Here is a 16,842-nt window from a genome sequence, read left to right as displayed (position 1 = left end):
TGGACATAAGAAAACTCATAAAAGCGGAATACATATGAACTGATGTCAATGCATTATGTGCATTCATGTTTACTTATACCATCATTATGTAAAGTGTTTGGAGTTTTTTTCGCTTCATGATGCAACAGATCCTCAATATTACAGAATGTGAGTTTCCTCTATTATCAAGAGCAGCTGTTTCTATTCCTTTCTATATATAGTGGCATGTAAAAGTTTTGGCACCCTTTGTGAACAGTTAAGCAAATTGAAGATTAAATTTTCTCTAGAAGGTAAAAAAAAGCATATATGTTTTCATCTTTAACATTTTAAAAGTTACAAAAAGGAAGATGGGCCAATGCAATAGTTTGGGCACCCTGTTGCACTAGATAGATTGGATACTATTCCCGAGCCAGCGTGGATATCCTTTCTTGCCTCAGGAACAGGTATAAATATACACATCTCTTCAGCCAAAGATTATTATTGGGGACTGGATGTATGGATACATTTATTAAGGTCCGATCTAGCAAAACCTAAAATTAATTAACCTGATTGGTAAACGGGTTATAGAAAAAAAAAAATAAAAACCCCAGAAATGCATTTTTTGGCCAGTTCTCCTCCCTAAACAAATGCAATAAAAACAGATCAAAAGTTTGTGTGTAGCCAAAATTTAAGACCATCAGCTTGTCGCAAAAAAAATACCCGCTCCCAGCACAATCAAAAATATTATGGGTCTTGGAATATTGCAACATAATTTTTTTTATTTTTTATAAATTTCAGTTTTTTTCTTAACTAGTAAGCTGTTATTATTTTACATGGTGGAAATATATATTGATTGAGAAGGGGTTGTCTGTTCAGAGGACAACCTTTTAAGACTTATAATAGCATCTGTTTGTATGTACATGCTATTAGGGAGTACTGAAGGGGTCAGAAATATTAAAATAGTCATAGTTCTCATTTGAATATTTGCTACTACTGCTAAGATCTACACATTCTAATACACTCTGATATACATCATGGGATGGTAAATTAAATATACTTCAATTTATTGTGGTGGATCGGCTCACTTGGCTGCACATGAAGGTAGACACATGAACACTGTTTCTTTAAATCTTCTACTGGTTTATTATATATATGCGGCATAAACCAGTGCAAAATAAAAATAAACACAGCCCTTCCGGCAAAAAAAGGAAATAAAGCAAAATTGTATACAGTCTGTACAGCTGCAGGTATGCTTCTGCTCAGGATTACCAAAAACACACTGTTCAGTTTAGCATAAAAACCAGCGCCACTCTGGAGATAACCTACCCAGGAATACGTAACTCCGAAAGAGCCTGAGGGCTGTGTATTTACCCTCTAGATTCCACCCTGTGGTGGAGATATGGTGGATGGCCTCCCAACCACTCATCAGGTGTCCACAAAAACCCAGTCCAAAACTAGGCCGATTAACCCCTCTCAGCATATAACATGCTGGGGCAAACTTCTAGGTTTCAAATCACTGAAGCTAATAGCCTCAGTAAAACATTTCTCCCATCCAATACTTTACCATTGATTTTGTCACATATCTTCCCCAAGCCAGTGGTCCTAATCAGGGAAGTCTGGACAGGGCATCTGGGTTACCATGTAGTTTCGATGACCTGTGCTCCACATGAAAGCTAAAGTCCTGGAGCACCAGAAACCACCTAATCACCCGGGCATTCATTCCCTTCTTTAACCTAAACCATCTCAGGGGCACATGATATGATACTAGCCTGAAATTCTGGTCTAACAGGTAATACCTCAGCATGTCAATTGTCCACTTTTTGGCCAAGCATTCATACTCTACAATGGCATAGTTTATTTCACAGGAGGAGTTTCCTACTTTGGTATAGGACTGGATGCTCATCCCCATCGATTTCCTGGGATAACATGGCTCCAAAGCTGACCTCAGAGGCGTCCGTCTGGACCGTGAACTCCTTACTGAAGTCATGTGTGACTAATACTGGCTGTTTGCACACGGCGAGCTTCAACTCCTGGAATGCCGCTTCAGAGGACCACTTGGCCATCAATGTCTTCGTGCCCTTACGAAGATTAGTTAGGGGGGCGGCTATCTTGGTGTAATTCAGGATGAATCGCTGATAATATCCAACAATTCCCAGAAAATCCCCAATGTGTTTCTTGAAGACCGGTTGTGGACAATTCTGAATCGCCTCTACCTTACTCAATTGCGACTTGATTTCGCCCCTCCAGACGATATATATAGCTCAAGTATTTCACCTCTTTTTTCCACATGGTGCAATTATTGGGGTTTATGGTAAACCTTGCCTTCTTCAGCGCATCTAGAACCACTTGAACCTTCCACAGGTGACATCCCCAATCCTGGCTGAAGATCACAATGTTGTCCATGTAAGCTGGGCTGTAATTTTTGTGAGAGGATAGGATCCGGTCCATGTCCCTCAGAAAGGTAGCTGGGGCTTCCTGCAGACTGAATGGCATCCTGGTGTACTGGTGCACCAATCAGATGTCGAGAAGTCTGTCTTCTCCTTGGCACTTTGGGATAGAAGATTTTGCCAGTACCCTTTTGTTAGGTCCAGGGTGGTAATGTATCTGACTGACCCTAGCCTTTCAATGAGTTTATCAACTCGGAGCATTGGATATGTATTAAATTCCAATACCTCATTTAGCTTCCTTTAATCATTACAAAAGCACCATTCTCCATCAGGCTTTGGCACCAAGACTGGGGCTGGACCAACCGCTCTTTGATTCCTTGAAGACACTGAGGCTCATCATGCTCCTCACCTCCTTCGAGTTCACCTCACAGCAGACTTACAGTATTTTATATGGTTTTAGTTCACCATCAACTGCTGTTCCATCAGGATTTCATGCTCAACAATCTAGTTGCATCTTAACTCCGAAAATAGGTGCTAGTTCCGCTGAAGCAGTTCACAGCTCTATTGTTTCTGGGCCAGTGACAGTGTCTCTGCCACTGTGACATTCTTGATCATTGCTTCAAGAATGGCTCCTAGACACATAGCTATCACCGGTTACCTATCACGCCATGATGTGGTACACCTGGTATTGTCTTCTCCCTGGCTGGTGCACCTTGTAGTTGACATCACTCAGCTTTTCAACCACCTCATATAGTCCTTGCCACTTGGCCAGAAATGTACTTTAGACAGTGGTGACCAACACCAATAATTGGTCTCCAGGGCTAAACTGCCTCAGCTTCACCAACCGATTGCACTCTTTCCTGAGCCTCTTGTGCTTGAAGGAGATTCTCCTTTACACTCGGCATCACCTTTGCATTCCGGTCCTGCATCTGGACCACATGCACGATGATGCTCCGGTGGAGTGTAACCTCTGTTTCTCAGGTCTCCTTTGTAATATCCAGAAGTCCCCGAGGGTGCTGTCTATATAGCATCTCGAACGGTGCGAACCCTAAAGAGGCCTGTGGGACTTCACTAATAGAGAACAACAGGTACGGTAGTAGGTAATCACAGTCTTGACCATCCTTCTCCACAATATTTTTAAGCATGAATTTCAAGGTTTTATTGAACATCTCCACTAGACCGTGTATCTGGGTATGGTACACTGACATCTCCCTCATCATCTTGAACATAAAAGGAGTTCCTTGGTCCATCAGGATCTCCTTTGGCTTGCAAGTCCGGGAGAAAATATAGACCAGTTCTCGGGCCATACTCCTGGCAGAGAAGTTTCTCAGTGCTGCTGCCTCCGGGTACCGAGTTGAATAGTTCATCACCACAAGGTTCATGGCAATATGGTCAAATGGTATCTCTATAATGGGCATTGACACTAGGGGACTGTGTGAAGTGGGATACAGGAGCAGTTAGCCGACAGGCAAGACAGGACCGGCAGCAATTAATCTCTCAATGACTTCCAGGCTAAAAGAACCTCTGAAAGACCCGCTCTTAAGTCTTGTCTATTCCCAGATGCCCACCCAAGACATGAGAATGGGCAAGGTCTAGTACCCTTGGCCTATAGGGTACCAGTACTAATAGCTGCTCTATTACTTGCCCTCTCTGTCTATGGATCCAAAATAGCAAATTCTCATTGACTGCAAATTAATGAAACCTGGTGTCTGCCTCCTGCTCTTGGGCAACCCCATTTATCACAGTCACATTGTCCCATTACCATTTTAACATAAGGTCCTCCATTTGGGCAGTCCCAAAATTCCCCCAGAAACACCCAAATCAAGAATCTCTCCCTCATAGGTCACTGTCTCATCCTCATTGCCAGCAAGGACACAGAGGGGGAACTCATCCAGCTCTGACTCCAGTGGAAATTCTTCATGGGTGATCCGGCTCCTGTCTGAGATAGTGGGCACCCCCGCTGGAACCCATAGGTCCAAGAACAGGCTAAAGTCCCATCTGATTATCCCTGGTAGTAGCAAGTCTTTGACTACCCCAACCTCATGGGAGTGAGTGACACAGTTCGCTTTTAAATTCACTCTGATGACGGAGTAGTCCTTGGCATACCCGTGGATTCAGCGGATGCCCACGTATGTCCCCTGGATCAACTGATGGGGGAGTGTGGCCCTTACCAGGGTCACCAATCTCCGAGAATCCCAGCACCAGTATCCCATTTATTGCCACGGCACATGCCTGCGGCCCCTCTCCAGGCTGATAGTCCACACTTCAGATGGAAAAGGCATGGTATAAACAGCATCTACCTATGCTACAGTCTACCTGTTTGGAGGACATAGGTCTTTACCATCTGCCTTTGGTAACCCCTCAGCAACCCCATGGGACCTTGGACTCCCTCCAGCATTTAATCTACTACCCCGCTTTTGATATTCGGGTTCCTTCTGGTTACCCCAATATGGGGATACAATACCGCATGGCTTCCTTAGAGATCTCTCAACCACCTAGTACCTTTTCACTAGGCCAACCAGGTTACCTGCATTTTGCGGGTGCTCCTGGGCAACCCAGGTCTGCACTGGCCTGGGAAGGGATTGGATAAATCTGTTCATTATGACCCATTCTACCATCTGAGCTGGGGTGGAGGACTCCATCTGCAACCGCTTCTGTACCAGATGCAGCAAATCAAACATTTAGGAGCATGGCAGTTTATCACCACAATATGCCCAGTGGTGTGCCCTTTGAGCTTGGACAGACATAGTCACCCCTGGGCATGCCAGTATCTCAGTTTCTAGTTTGAAATATTCCTGAGCATCCTGTAAGGTTAGGTCATAATAAGCCTTTGGGGGTTCACAAGTTAGATAAGGGGAAAGCACCTCCATCGACTGCTCCTGCACCAGCTTCTCCCAATTTGCTACCCTTTCAAACACAGTCAAAAAAGCTTCCACATCATCGCACAAGGTAATTTTTTGCATCATTCGTCTTACCACCTTCCGGACGTATATGTCGTGACTTGGACTTAGGGGAGGGGCTAACAGCCTCCCCAAATGGCTTTGCGAGGAGTTCCAGCTACTTTGTAAGCCCCTCCTGTTGCTGTCACAGCTGCTGCTGCACTAACAGTTTATTTGTTTCTTGTTGTGCCACCTGCTGCTGTTGATGCTGCTGTTGTTGGACTTGGACCAGGTATTTGATCAGGTCCTCCATACTGTCTTAAGTCGCTTCCTGGCTTATGGCCACCTTCACCCAGAACATGCAGTTTGTCTACAGCCATCACACGTGCTTCCTGAGGAAAATATCCAAACTTCTAGCGCCAACTGTGATGGATCAACTCACTTGACTGCACACGGAGGTGGACACAGGAACACTGTCTCTTTAAATCTTACACTGGTTTATTATATACATGTGGTATAAACCAGTGCAAAGTTAAAAAAAACACTGACCTTTTGGGCAAAACAGGAAAGCAAAATAAAATGGTATACAGTTTGTATGACTGAAGGGAACCACCTGCTCAGGACTGCCAAAAGCAAATGGTTCAATTTAGAATAAACACGAACACTACTCTGGAGTTAGCTTCTCCAAGTATATCGAACCCCGAATGAGTCTCAGGGCTGTGTATTTACCCTTTAGACCCCATCCTTTGGTGGAGATATGGTGGATGACCTCTCACCCACAAAAACCCAAAACATGGCTGATGAACCCCTATCAGCATATAACATTCATATGCAAAATTATCCAGGTAATAATCAGAATACTAATTAAAAACTAGCATTATTGCCAGTACTACAAATCATGTTTTTCTGTAATTCAGCTTCTTTCTGTCTGGATAATATTCACACTTCTCATTCTCATTTAGATTTCCCTACATTGTATTTTTCTGACTTTATCTTATTCTTTTCCAATTTAAAATCTGATCCGTGCTCCCTTTTGTGCCAATGACATATATTTTATGGATATAATCTTTCGCTATCATAATCTCCATCTGATGACTCCCACTTTTAATGGTTGAGACATACTTACATTTCATACCATTGCATGTCTCACATTTCTTTAGAGACGTGCATCAAATTTCTTAAATAAAGTCAACTTGATTCATCTAGGTATCTGATATCATTTATTCAAGGTGGAATTGAATTTTAAGATGAAGTTTTACATTAAAACTCTATTTTAAAGACTCCATTGATTAATACAAACAGTAATAGTACTTTGGGTGTAGACTAATTTTAAATGGGCATCATCTCATCTTCAGGATCTCTAACTTTAAATGCACATACCAGAATTTTGTTAAACTGATGCATACCTGTGATGCACATTTCTAAATTAGGGCATGATAGATGATGGATTTTTGACACTTGAAAAACATTTAAATAGTAAGTACTTCCCTATTTATTATCAATTTACATGGTTTGGCTCACATCTGAACGCTGCAGAAGTTTCAAAATCTGCTTTGGATCCTCAGGTGCAAATGCACAATAAAGTTTACTGGCAGCACTATCTGCACATATCATTTGCATATTTAATTATTTCAGCAGGTCTGTACTGCATATATTTTTACAGGGATTTTCAATCCAGGACTGCCAGCTTGTTCCTTCTACTGGTATGTATTCTGGCATATTATATATTATTATTTTTATTTTTTTTTTCTGGTAATTTGTAGTAAGCGCAGTGAATTTTAAGACTTGTTACATGGTGTTATAAAGTATTCTAATTTACTGAGATAATGACTTTTGGGTTTTCATTGGCTGTAAGCCAAACTAGCTTTGAAAATAAACGACTTGATATGATTTCAAACCATAAACAACTCTGATATTTTATGTAAGTGCTCTATTTCTGCACTTGAGGCACCAAACAATATCTACAGTATATTTGCATTCTAGCAGGCTTCAATAATTATAAATACAGTTGTGTGAAAAAGTGTTTTGCCCCTTCCTGATTTCCTATTCTTTCACATGGTTGTCACACTTAAATATTTCAGATCACCAAACAAATTTAAATGTTAGACAAAGATAAAACAAGTAAACACAAAATGCAGTTTTTCAATGAAGATCTTTATTATTACGGGGCCTTGTGTGAAGAAGTGATTGCCCACTTTAAAACATAAATTAACTGTGGTTTATCACATCTTTGGGAAGCCGAGTTCAAATTCCCTAGCCACACCCAGGCCTGATTTCTGCCCTACCTGTTTTCAATCAAGAAATCACTTAAATATGACCCAGACAAAGTGAAGTAGAGGAAAAAATCCTCAAAAGCTAGACATCATGACATGATCCAAAGAAATTCTGGAAAAAATGAGAAACAAAGTAACTGACATCTAGGTTATAAAGCCATTTCTAAAGCTTTGGGACTCCAGAAAACCACAGGGAGAGCCATTATCCACAAATGGTAAAAACATGGAACAGTAGTGAACCTTCTCAGGAGTGATCAGCCTACCAAAATTATCCCAAAAGCTCATCGACGACTCATCCAAGAGGTCACAAAAGACCCCACAACAACATCCTAAGAACTACAGGCCTCATGTGCCTCAGTTAATTTCAGTGTTCATGACTCCAGAAAGATAAGAAAGATACTGCGTAAAAATGGACTGCATGGCAGAGTTCTAAGACAAAAACCACAGAAAACATCTTGGTGACCCTCAAGACTTTTGTGAGAGTACTCTGTGGACTGACAAGACAAAAGTTGAACTTTATGGATGGTGTATGACCCATTACATCTGGTGTAGAAGAACACAGCATTTTAGAAAAAGAACCTCATACCAACAGTAAAAAATGGTGGTAGCAGTGTGATGATCTGGGACTGCTTTGTTGCTTCAGGATCTGGAAGACTTGCTGTCATAAATGGAAACATGAATTCTGTTGTCTACCAAAAATTCCTGAAGGAGAATGTCCAGCCATCTGTTCATGACCTCAAGCTGAAATGCACTTGGGTTATGCAGCAGGACAATGATCCAAAACACACAAGCAAGTCCACATGTGAATGGCTTAATAAAAATAAAATTAAGGCTTTGGAGTGGCCTAGTCCAAGTCCTGACCTTAATCCAATTAGGATGCTGTGGCATTACCTTAAAAGGGTGGTTTACCCTCGGAAACCCTCCAATGTGGCTGAATTACAACAATTCTGCAAAGACGAGTGGACCAAAATTCCTCCATAGTGTCTTTAAAGACTCATTGCCAGTTATAACAAATGCTTGATTGCAGTTGTTGCTGCTAAGGGTGGCCCAACCAGTTATTAGGCTTAAGGGACAATCACTTTTTCAATAGGGCTCTGTGGATTTCTTCTTCCCTTAATAATAAAGACCTTCATTTAAAAACTGTGTATCTTTGTCTAATATTAAAACTTGTTTGGTGATCTGAAACATTTAAGTGTGACAAACATGTAAACGAATAGGAAATCAGGAAGGGGCAAACACTTTTTCACACAACTGTATATATGACTATATATATATTGATGCCTTTTGTGACTTCATCCACACAATTTTCTATAATGATAAAAATATTTATGTATTCAAGAGAATCATATGTATAAAAAAGTGCAATTAAGACCAAAATGATAATGAATGTAACAGAAAAAAACTCTTTTGAGGATTTATTTAACCCCTTCTCGACCAATGACGCCACATAGGCGTCATGAAAACTGGTGCCAATCTGACCAGTGACGCCTCTGTGGCGTCATGACTTTAGAGGCCCGCTGCGGGTCGGGTGACCGGGGTCACTGAAAGGTCATCCAACCCGCAGATACATGGGGCTTTGTTCTTCACCACAGGGGGCGTGGCTTCACCCCCATGTGGCTATGATCGCTCTGATTGGCTGTTAAAAGTGAAACAGCCAATCAGTGCGATAGTAATATTTCATCAATGAAAATTGATGAAATATTACAATCCAGCCATGGCCGATGCTGAAATAGCATCAAACATGGCTGGAGACACTAAGTTAACCCCCCCGCCGACTGACAGTGCCGATCGGGCGCCATCACCGACTGACGCGGCGAACGGTCGCCGCTGTCACAATCTGCCCCCCTCCTTCCGATCCCCCCACGATACTCACTAACCCCCCTGGCCGTCCCGGTGTCCTGCCGTCTGGCCGTCTCGGTCCATGGGTGCCGCCATCTTGGAAAATGGCGGGCGCATGCGCAGTGCGCCCGCCGGCATTGCCTGGTGGCAGATTCTTTTTTTTTTATTTTGATCACTGTGATAAACTCTCACAGTGATCAAAATAAAAAAAAGTAAATCACCGCCCCCCTTATCACCCCCATAGGGACAAATAATAAAATATTTTAATTTTTCAATTGGGGTTAGAAATACGGTTATGGTTAGAAATAGGGTTAGGGTTAGGGCTAGGGTTAGGGCTAGGGTTAGGGCTAGGGTTAGGGGTGGGTTGGGGTTGGGATTAGGGTTAGGTTTGTGATTAGGGTTAGAGTTGGGATTAGGGTTAGGGGTGTGTTGGGGTTATGATTAGGGTTGGGATTAGGGTTAGGGGTGTGTTGGGGTTAGGGTTGGAGATAGAATTGAGGGGTTTCCACTGTTTAGGCACATCAGGGGGTCTCCAAATACGACATGGCGCCACCATTTATTCCAGCCAATTTTACGTTCAAAAAGTCGAACAGTGCTGCCTCCATTCCGAGCCCCGACGTGTGCCCAAACAATGGTATACCCCCACATATGGAGTATCATTGTACTCAGGAAAAATTGCACAAGAACTTTGGGGGTCTAATTTCTCCTGTTACCCTTGGGAAAATTAAAAATTGGGACCTAAAAAAATAATTTTTGTGGAGAAAAAATTATTTTTTATTTTCACAGCTCTGCGTTATAAACTTCTGTGAAGCACTTGGGGGTTCAACGTGCTCACCACGCATCTAGATTAGTTCCTTGGGTGGTCTAGTTTCCAAAATGGGGTCATTTGTGGGGGGTTTCCACTGTTTAGGTACATCAGGGGCTCTGCAAACGTAACATGACGCCCGCAGACCATTCCATTAAGTCGACATTTCAAAACGTCACTACTTCCCTTCCGAGCCCCAACAGTGGTTTCCCCCCCACTCATGGGGTATCAGCGTACTCAGGACAAACTGGACAACTTTTGGGGTCCAATTTATCTTATTACCCTTGTGAAAATAAAAAATAGTGGGCTAAAAATCATTTTTTGAGGGAAAAAAAATATTTTTTATTTTCACGGTTCTGCGTTATAAACTTCTGTGAAGCACTTGGGGATTCAGAGTGCTCACCACACATCTAGATAAGCTCCTTAGGGGTCTAGTTTCCAAAATGGGGTCACTTGTGGGGGCGCTCCAATGTTTAGGCACACAGGAGCTCTCCAAATACGACATGGTGTCTGCTAACGATTGGAGCTAATTTTCCATTCAAAAAGTCAAATGGCGCTCCTTCCCTTCTGGGTCCTGCCGTGCGCCCAAACAGTGGCTTATGACCACATATGAGGTATCGGTGTACTAAGGAGAAATTGACCAACAAATTTTAGGATCCATTATATCCTGTTGCCCATGTGAAAATGAAAAAACTGAGGCTAAAAGAACATTTTTGTGAAAAAAAGTACTTTTTTTTACGGATCAATTTGTGAAGCACCTGGGGGTTCAAATTGCTCATTATGCATCTAGATAAGTTCCTTGGAGGGTCTAGTTTCCAAAATGGGGTCACTTGTGGGGAAGCTCCAATGTTTAGGCGCACAGGGGCTCTCCAAACGCGACATGGCAAACGCTAAATATTCCAGCATATTTTCCATTCAAAAAGTCAAATGGCGCTCCTTCCCTTCTGAGCCCTGCCGTGCGCCCAAACAGTGGTTTATGACCGCATATAGGTATTGATGTACTCAGGAGAAATTGCCCAACAAATTTTATGATCCATTTTGACCTGTTACCCACGTGAAAATGAAAAAATTGATGCTAAAAGAAAATTTTTGTTGGAAAAATTAAAACGTCCATTTTTTCCTTCCATGTTGCTTTTGTTCCTGTGAAGCACCTGAAGGGTTAATAATCTTCTTGAATGTAGTTTTGAGTAGCTTTAGGGGTGCAGTTTTTAGAATTGTGTCACTTTTGGGTATTTTCTGCCATATAGACCCCTCAAAGTGACTTCAAATGTGAGGTGGTCCCTAAAAAAATGGTTTTGTAAATTTTCTTGTAAAAATGAGAAATCGCTGGTCAAATTTTAACCCTTATAACTCCCTAACAAAAAAAATGTTGTTTCCAAAATTGTGCTGATGTAAAGTAGACATGTGGGAAATGTTATTTAGTAACTATTTTGTGTCACATACCTTTCTGGTTTAACAGAATAAAAATTAAAAATTTGAAAATTGCGGAATTTTCAAAATTTTCGCCAAATTTCTATTTTTTTCACAAATAAATGCAAGAATTATCAACCTAAATTTACCACTAACATGAAGCCCAATATGTCACAAAAAAAAATCTCAGAATTGCTAGGATCCGTTGAAGCGTTCCTGAGTTATTACCTCATAAAGAGACACTGGTCAGAATTGCAAAAAATGGTCTGGTCATTAAGGTCAAAATAGGCTTGGTCATGAAGGGGTTAAATGGATATAAAACACACAGTTGAGCCATGGTTAATACATTAGATGGCAACACACTCCAAGAAGGAGAATAAATAGATGATTTACTTTACATATGTATATGCAGTACAAAGTATCCCAGATGAATAACAATATAAGGGATTAGAAAGACAGTGTAAATATCACAATGATTCCATAGATAAAGTGGGAATAAGTCCAACAATCTAAATAACATGATGCAACAGCAGAAGAGTACAGATCAATATGTAAAGTAGCACATGTTAAATTGTTATTACCAATATTGGAGGTGACTGTCCAGTCCCCAAAGTGCGTTTCGGTGCTAATGCCTACTTCTGGGGGAATATGTGTGTACTCTATGTATGTATTCATGTAGAAACTAAAGTTGGAATGTCTTTGGTTCTAGATGGTATGATCATATAATTTCAATAAGTCAAATGGGGAAATGAAACCCAGCGTCACAATCTTGTTTCTCTTACAAAGGATGGGAAAATGTCCCTTTTTTTCTTTATGCAAAAGAACAACTACTAACTTTCACCTTTTCTACCACTCAAATCTTCATACAATATACACACATACTCTTCTGACATGTATTTTTAGTGTATTTAATATAATTGAGGACATAGACAACTTATTAACCATTAACATCCCAATCCCTCTCAATCTAAGGCTGGTTTCACATTTGCGCATTTTACATGCAGCGCATGGCGCCACTAAGCCCCGCCCCCTGCCCGCTCCCTGCCTGCCCTATCCGGTCATCGCCTCCTACTATCGCACACGGCTGCATGCAATCTGCGCACCCTATCTTTAGCATAGGGTGCACAGACTGTGCGCTGGCCATGCGCTAGTAGGATTTTGGCTTGCGCTGCGCACTTTTGAAGGTGCACCGGTGTGCGCCGAACGCACCATGTTGCATTTTGGCGCGCTCGGCACACCTTCAAAAGTGCGCAGCGCACGCCAAAATCCTACTAGCGCACGGCCAGTGCACGGTCTGCGCACCCTATAGTAAAGATAGGGTGCGCAGATCGCATGCAGCCGTGTGCAATAGTAGGAGGCGATGACCGGATCGGGTGGGCAGGGATCGGGGCTTAGAGGCGCATTTAAAAAGCGCGAATGTGAAACCAGCCTAATCTGCATTCAAAGAGAGAATAAAAAGTGACTAGCATAGTGCTCTGGTACTAAATAAGCATAGCCATCTACAACTACTTTTTTATGAGTTCTTTTTGTCCTTCTCCAAATAATACATTTTGCATTGTGTAACAAACTACGCTATTGACATACATGCATACATTTAATTATTATGCTTTCCCTTGCATAGTAGAACAACTGCATTTCCACTATCATTTCACTTGTTTTGTGGCTCTAAAAGTATTACCCAATGTACATGTATTTAATTTGTGTTAAACATTGCGCTGTTAAGCTTTAAGCCCATAAAGTATGCAAGCAATCCCCATTACACGTCACATTTCAGCTTTACTTTCCATAATTTTTTCCAAAATTCATTCAGCGAAAAGAGCTAGGGCTAGAAAAGAGTGTCGTAATATTTGCAGGAAAAAGAGGAAATGTTAAGGCTTCTCGCAAAATTTTCAAGTAATCTTTATTCCATCAAAACACTATTAAAAATATAATGGAAAGGATCGGGAGAAAGCGACGGGTTTTGAACACGGTTGTTCCTTATCAAGCTTGATAAAGTCCAGAAATACCATTAGAAGGCCTGTTTGTTCATGTCATTGAGAAATCAGCAATTGAATTGATATGCAAATGAGGCAGAAGATTGGAAGCCTCTGTCACTCCAGCTCTATTCCTCACCCTGCCTTCTCCTGCTTGACTGATAGCCTTTTGCTTTATGAATTCAAGCAGAGGAACCATTTGTCAAACAGGAGGTGGCGGCACTGGGCAGGGAAAAGACCTGGAGTGACGTAGGCTTCAAACTTACACATAGCTCTTCAGCCTCATTTGAATACAAATTCAAATGCTACTTTCGCAATAACGGAGGAACGGACTGGCCATGTAAAAGTATTGTGAGACTTGTCTTTGAAAGAGCAACATGCATATTAAATGACTTTGGGGTCTGAAATCATTTTGAAAGATTCCCTTTATGAATGAGTTATTATAGATAGATATTCCATACATTTCTTCTACTTTTGCTTTATATACTTTCTTTTTGTAAGTCAAAGCAAAGTCTTGACGTCATATTATGTGGCCCTATAACCTTCTTAGCAAGGGACTTATGCATTTGCCTTTCAAGTGAAAACAGCAATTTCTGGCTTTGAAACAATACTGTGATTTTGAAGCTGCCGTAGAATGATCATTATAAAAATCTCTCCACATGCGCAGCTAAAGCCAAAATAAAAAAATTCCCAATCACCCCAGTGCAGAGAGAAATAAATATATTCTTAGGCTTAAAGGAAAGTTGGATTGCTCTGTAAAATTCGGCACCATCCCTGCCATGCAATTCTTTGGAGAACGTGTTACATTTTTATTTTAAACTCAGACAGGATAAGCCATCACAATGATACTGGCTACATCTGAACTGTATGTCTCAAGCTCTTTAGAGTTCACATAGCAGATCAATAGAATTTTTCAATAGAACGAGCACAACATGGTAGTTACTTTATACTCTGAAAAAAAAATGCGGCATTCTATTAGCTTGCCATTTGAGCTCTGAGGAAATGGAAACATGCCCTTTAAAGAAAAGAAAAATAGAGCCAGGGCATAACAAAAACTGTTCTCTGAAGCATAGCCTTTAATAAGCAATTAAAACAAAGCAGCTTGCTGTATAGGAAATCACAGTCTCTCAGTCAAGTGCTTTGTGATTTATGACGAGAAACTTTTTTTTTTTCTTTGTGATGTTCTGCACTCACGGTAGACAAATGGAAACTCTGTACAATAGCCTATCAAGGTCCACTAATGAGTGATTTCAGAACTTTTGTTCAAAAAGTTTAAAGTTTATGTTTAGAGTCTGATAAAACCAATTTTGGGCATTTCCAGTTATCTATTACACGATCACTTGGGACATCTTCCCATACAACTGAAGTGCTAAGAACGGATGGCTGCCAATTATATTTCCCCTACTGAACTCTGATGTGCATGAATTATGTAATGGTCTTGGGAAGCACTGCGCAGTTTAACTGGCAGATTTACATGAATGCACAAAGTGTAAATGAATAAAGAATTGGATAGGCATATGACTAGGAAAAGGTTGGGCATAAAAGTGGCATCCTTTCCCTGTTTACTTAAAGGGGTTGTCCGGTCTTAGAGGGAACCTGTCACCAGAAAAAAAAATTCTATTATCCTGCAGACATTGGGTTAATCTGCAGGTAAATAGCGATACTAACCGGCCCGGCTCCTGCACTTTGCTAAACGCTGAGGGGAGAAAATGAATTTTATTCCACCCCGCTGCTTTCAGTTTTGAGTATCAGGAGTGGCGCCGACACTGATTCAGTCACCACTCTGAGTATACAGAGCGGTCGCTGTCACTGCACCACCAGCCTTGAATGACAGCCAGCACCAATGCAGAGCCAATGCCAGTCAGGACCGGGGACAGGGTTACAACTGCTGCTCTGTATTCTCAGAGCCATGACTGAAACCGTGTCACGCCCGTGAGTAAAACCCAAATGCTGCCAGGGAGAATAAAGTTAATTTTCTCCCTACAGCATTTAGCTAAGTGCTATTTGTAATATCTTCAGTTTAATGGCATTTTTTTCTGGTGACAGCTAAGCTACAAGTCTGGAGACTTGTGAATCCTCACATTGCGCACACTGCGTACTGTGAGGATTCTCCAGTGCTTATGCTGGGAACGACGGTCATACAATACTCCTGGCCTTATTCTGACTACTCTATTTACGGCTTCCCTCAATACACTTGCATTGATCGAGCACGAGCTCATCTAGTTGGAATGAGGCCAGGAGTATGCATATCATATACTTGCAGTAACACAACTGCCTGTTACCGACCCGGTTACCAGAGAATCCTTACAGCGCACAATGCACGTGATGTGAAGATTCACAAGTCTGCAGTCACATAGAGTTAGGGTTAAGACCAGAAAACCCCTTTAAGGTGTGATTGGTGAAGTAATATATGAGTACACTATAATCAATTATATTCACATTTTGATTCACACAGCCTGCAGAATGTATTTTTCATGCATAGTAAATAGCTGACACTCCAATATGCTTCAGACAAGAGGGATCAATTGCAACAGTTTGTCCAGTAAGGATTCCTTTATATCTGCAGATTATTGATCCATCCATGCTACGAATTTACAAAGTGCTGATTGATAATTTTACACAATAAAATCTGAATCCATATTCCTTACTGCAGTCCCATGTGTTGTAATTGCATTAGCTTTGTCCATGTTTATAAATGTACCCAAGTTTCCATAAATGAAATTAAGGGAACATTTCTATTAATTGACACTATCTGGTTGTAAATTTTATTATATTACAGACACTGAATGCTGATAATACAGACCAGAGCTGGACACATTGCAGAGACTAGAGGTGCAAAACCTTTTCCACTCCAATGGCCACAAACGTGGTGATAGGTATTGATTCCACCCACTAATAGAATTAGGGATTCCGACTGCCATTTGGTCAAACATGCACACTTGGATAGGAGACCTGCAAATCTCATTAACTCTTCTTTAGTTATCCAGTCTGGCAAGCCGTAATCATGAAATCACTGTAGCCTGACTAAATAAAAGAAGTACCGACATTGTCGGTAGGTAAGGAGATTTGCAGGCCTCCTGTCCAGCTGTCTCAAATTACTGACCTAGCCGATGGACTGGAGTCCTGCGAATCCATTCTCCCATCTCTACTCTCCCATTGTTAATGTGTGCTGGGAAACTAAGTCAGGCACCTATACAATAGACATTAAGAAGCTTCTTGCTGCCTTATAGATGGAGTGGTTTCCCTTACCTACTGCGTCTATGTACAGCTGCACAGTTTGCACATATGTCTGCCCAAGTCTCTTTGAAGTAGCAGTAT

General features: G+C 41.4%; 1 protein-coding gene across 3 annotated transcripts in view; it reads right to left on the bottom strand.

The window, feature by feature from the left end:
- The window catches only part of RTN4R (reticulon 4 receptor), a 382,116-nt gene that overhangs the window by 64,039 nt on the left and 301,235 nt on the right, over window positions 1-16,842 (bottom strand). The gene's annotated exons all lie outside the window — the stretch shown is intronic.

The sequence above is a fragment of the Dendrobates tinctorius genome, unplaced genomic scaffold, assembly GCF_039654945.1.
Source record: "Dendrobates tinctorius isolate UK_male_01 unplaced genomic scaffold, ASM3965494v1 ptg000073l, whole genome shotgun sequence".
In the NCBI taxonomy this organism is placed as follows: Eukaryota; Metazoa; Chordata; class Amphibia; order Anura; family Dendrobatidae; genus Dendrobates; species Dendrobates tinctorius.
The sequence above is the reverse complement of the archived record's forward strand: the minus strand, read 5'-3'. Positions and strand labels throughout refer to the sequence as shown.